Source organism: Arachis ipaensis, chromosome B03 (genome assembly GCF_000816755.2).
Source record: "Arachis ipaensis cultivar K30076 chromosome B03, Araip1.1, whole genome shotgun sequence".
Lineage (NCBI taxonomy): Eukaryota > Viridiplantae > Streptophyta > Magnoliopsida > Fabales > Fabaceae > Arachis > Arachis ipaensis.
In genome coordinates this window covers 106,897,270-106,902,197 of record NC_029787.2, presented here as the reverse complement: position 1 = coordinate 106,902,197, position 4,928 = coordinate 106,897,270, and the positions used below count along the sequence as shown (strand labels likewise).

General features: G+C 35.5%; 1 long non-coding RNA gene across 1 annotated transcript; it reads right to left on the bottom strand.

Moving 5' to 3' along the window:
• LOC110270279 lies at nucleotides 1,879-4,922 on the bottom strand. Its single transcript, XR_002359640.1, has 3 exons — nucleotides 4,771-4,922; nucleotides 4,499-4,696; nucleotides 1,879-1,931 (listed from the first exon to the last, which is right to left on the bottom strand). It is a non-coding gene; the product is annotated as an uncharacterized LOC110270279 (long non-coding RNA).

Sequence of the window (4,928 nt, the reverse complement as noted above, 5' to 3'; positions counted from 1 at the left end):
CGCATGCAATAACCTCTAAGCTAAACCATTTGCAATGCCACCCCGATAAACCACTCACATATAGAACCGCTAAAACCACATGCAAAACCACTAACTCAAATAAACCGTGTGCAGAAACTTTTCTATGTACTAACCTCGTCGTTGATGACCCCGGCTATATGAGAAACCCCATCCAACCGATACAGCCTTGCAGGATCGTCCCCCATCAGTTGAGTCTTCGGTTCTACTATTTCTCGGATCGAATCTGGGTCGTTTTCTCTGGGATTTGGTGGGGTATGGAAAATGATAAGTGATTCGAATCTGCTTGATTCGAACTCCTTATATAGCACAATCACTCATAATTCGAACCAATTAGGTTCGAATTATTTGATGCACGTAATTGAACGTAGTTCGAACCAATTAGGTTCGAATTATAAAGTTGAAGTTCGAACCTATTAGGTTCGAATTATGGGTAAATAGGGTTCGAACCAATTAGGTTCGAATTGTATATAAATAGGGTTTGGCTGATTCGTGGATCTCTTTTTCGTTTGGCTTATTCATGTAACAAGTTTCCCCCATTGGTTTATCTGTGTTTTTTACCCTAATATTTATGTTAGGTATTAAGATGTTTCTTTTCTTTGAAAATTGGATTGTTCTGAATCTGTTTTTTGATTTATCATGTTTTAGGCATTTGAAAAGGGAAGGAAGGTGAAGAGACGGAAGCTAATTGAATCAGTTTCTGTGACAGTTTCTGTAATTCACGTTGCAATGATACTGAACATATCTCCTCTTAATTTGAATGTGGTGAAATAACTAATAACTAATATTTTAAATCATAAATAAATAAAATTAATTACTATATTTATAATTAATTAAGTTGTTCCATTCTTAACTGATTGGTTCATATTGTTAAAAAGATAAATTAAATTTTATTTTAAAAAATATAAAAAATTTAAATTTTTAATGCATTTATTATTCATTTATTAAATAAAAATATTTAAAATAGTCTATTAACAATAATCTTATCATGTATCTGTGGTGCATATGTTAACTAAACTCATATATATCATAGCGATTTAAATTTATGATCTCTAGTTTATTATTGACATTTATTGTTCCATCATAATTAAACGAAAATATTTTATAACAAAAAAAACATAATTATACTATACATCTAATTTTTTTTTTACAATCAAGTCTAACTTGAATCAACTGTCGACAGAAATGACGTCAATTTTATATAATAATATCGACGGTAACGTTATCGATTTTAGTAAGAGGGTAAAATTCTTAAACTCATATTATAGATGGAAATAATGTCGATTTTATTAAATTATTATCGACGGCTGGACAAACCGTCAATTTTATTCAAATTTTTAAAAATCGACAAGTTTAATAGCGACCACCACCACCGTCCATTTTGCCGTCGATTTTTAATATTATCGACGCTTTAGCCGTCGATTTTAACGATGTTTCTTGTAGTGATAATAGATATTTATGACTCTCTTTAATAGTTGATTATTAACGCATTGGCAAAATATCCTCTTAAATTTCTCATATGTTATTGCAAAATGTAACACCCTAACTACCAGAGCTCACACTTCCGGCTGCGCGACTCTGATAGCTCGGACATTACGACGACACTTATACTATTTAATACTAAAATATGAGCCTGTTTAAAACTTTAAACCGCAATATCGGTTCCCAAAAATACTTTCATCCGATAACATACATCCATAGATACCATACAACTTACAAAACTCATAAAGAGTACATCCATATATATACATACATATATATAAATAATATTACAACCATAATCCAATACAATTCCTATCCCTCTTACAGGTTATATCAAGATAAAGGCGAGGGTACAATAAACCATAACTAAAACAATACAGAGCATCACAACAACAATTAAATAAGCTCTTCATAACTTCTGCGCCCAAATCCTGAAAGGGGAAAAATGTAGGGGGGTGAGAACATCATCCTCGAAAGGGTTCTCAGTAGAGGGTTTTTGGGAATTACTGTAATAGGATACGTGAGTATAAACGGTACTAGTGATTAATAACCGTCTTATACCTCCTTTTTCAAAAACAATGGTTTACAATAAAAGTAAAGTCGGAAATCCTTTCTGAAAGAGGAACCATTTAATTCTCAAAAACATCAAAGCCTTTCAAAATGATTTATCTATACTGAACCAAAGTAGCCTTTCATATTTTATTCCCAACTAGAAACACGAAACCAAAATCAACCATTGGTTCATCTCATTCCAACCACGGCCCTAGGCCCAAACAATCCAACCAACAACAAATCACCACAACTCAATAGAGTCCCAGATGCAAACACAGACAGGAAGTTCAAGCACAAACAAGCAGTTATTACAAGTAGATCAGTTAGCAATTAATCACATAGGCAAACCAAGTATAATATGCACACCCAACCAATGTCACACAAATGCATATGATGCATGCCTGTCCCTAGTGGCTGATGATATCATCTGTCGGTTATAGAGCCAACCCGACAAGTCCTGGTAGCTAACCATTGGACTGTCCCTCTGTCGTGCATCCCCAACTCGAGTTATACTCATCATAAAATTGATCATAATCATGATCCATATCCATCACCCTCACTGGTGAATATTTATCCATCACCATCACTGGTGAATATTTATGGGGGCGAGCTCATCCGGGCCTTTCACAGTGCCCGGCCACACTTACGACATTGGGTTAACAGAGCTTCGAGTCTCAACCTGGAGCACATGGTGGCTAGCCATTGCTACTACCCAGGGAAACCCTCATCTCCAATAGTGGAAGTGCAAAAATCACAATTATCAATAATTCAGCATATACATGCATTCATTCTCATCCATGGATCAACATCCATCTCAGCCATCCGGCTTACGGTTCAGTCCAGAACCAGCCAATATTGATAATCACACACAGCCATTCCGGCTCACGGTTCAATCCAGAACCAGTCAATATTCATAATCATACATAGCCATTCCGGCTCATAATAAAACAGCACTTCCACATTCAAAATCATCAAATTCATGAAATCGGCATTTTAAGCCATAAATCACTTTTCTCAAGCCATTTCACTTTGAAATCAAATTTCAACTCTTTTTAGCCTTGGCTTTAAAGATCTCATTTCTCAAATCATCTCAGGCTCATAAGCCACTTTTACTCAAGGTAAATTCCCCTTTGAAAACAATGCCACTCTCGGCATCCTCTTTCCAAACTTCCATAACCATGGCAAGTTAAAGATTTATTTTGAAACATTTAAAATCATCCATTCAACAATGGGATTTTATAACAAAGTTTCTCGGCAGAGTCCCAAGTCTTTAGGGGAGAATAACATATCTCATTTCGCCAAAATCATTTAAAATCATTAAAACATTGGCTTTCTGATTTGAGTAAGAAAATAGGATCTAAGCCAAACCGAGTCACGTAACCTTTACTTCTTTCAAAACCATTTCCTTTACTTAAACAAAACCGGCTTCAATTCCATAATTAAATCTGAAGCGTTTCAAACTGATAAGAGAATCATTTTTGTTGTGTTAAACTAGAGTTCAAAAGATACTTTGAATCTTATTTAAAACGTCAAAATAATGAGGCTCATCAATCGAAATCCAATCCCTTTTAAAATCATGAAAACTCTCCCAAGGGACAATCTTTGTGTTTAATAGAGAAAAACATAAACCCGTTTTACCTTTTAAAACAGCCTCAAAGCAAAATTCTCTTTCAAATGACTTGTACCCAAAGACATACTGTTCTTCTTGGAAAATAAGGATAAATCATGATTCTCTTTTCAATAATTCTTTCAAAGCATAACTTCATTGCTTTCTTAATTGCTCTAAGTAAAGGTAATAAAGAAGCCATAATTTCACAATCCTCAAAATAGATAGGAAAGGCATTAAACTCAAAATTCCCCAATTAACATTTCAAATAAGGACTCGGATTCTATAGAAATTTCGGCAGCACCTCCCCTAAAACTTGGACTTTTGCCACCCGTTTCGGGTCCCAACTAAACCGTTTCTCATTCCTTTTCAACAGCTCAAAACCAGAAATCAATTCAAAAGCAAGCTAAATCCAACAGTCGCCTCAGTGGCATATCTCAAGGAAGCCATTTCAAAAATCAACTCAATATCAACCGATTTAACTCATTTCCAAAGCTTTAAAGAATCGGTTCAGCAATAAATCATTTATCAAAACCAAATCAATTAAAGCAACACAGACTGAATTTCAAGAGTATTCTATCTTCCACATCATCAAAATAATTGACTCAATTCAAACCAATCCTCAACGGATTAAACTCATTTCAAATCTTTAAAGAATCAATTTCAAACATTACATTTCACAAGCCACACAACAATTCGGCCAAACCAACATCCATAATCATTCGAGTCAATCAAATAATACATAAGGCAGATACAATCACCAAATACACAATATCTCACATCAGTACCCATATGTAATAATTCCAATAATAAACTATAGTTTTTGGAAAGCGCCCCTACCTCGACAAATTGGAACTATACTCCAAACGCCTCTCAGAAATCCATTCGTCTCGAGTCAAAACCAATGGCAGTTCCTAAGCACAGCCCCACACATTTTCACAGCAGCATAAACAGCTCGAATTAACAAAACGGAACAGCTGTGATTTCGAATCGGCCCGGCAACAGCTCCGGCGACGGCCAGAAGCTCCGGTGGGTCATCTATAAAAACCGCGCAACATCAAAACCTTCTAGAAACTCAAAATGACCGAAACCACAAATTTAAAAACCCTTACCGACAGAGCGTTCTCCGGTGGCAGAGGCAGCCTCAGCTCCAACTACTCGTAATAGCAAAAACAACTCTAGCCGTGACATGCCATAACTCGAATTCAGCCCTACGTTATTAAAACCTTAGGATTCCTACCCAAATATAATAAGGTGCAAATTTCAAGGG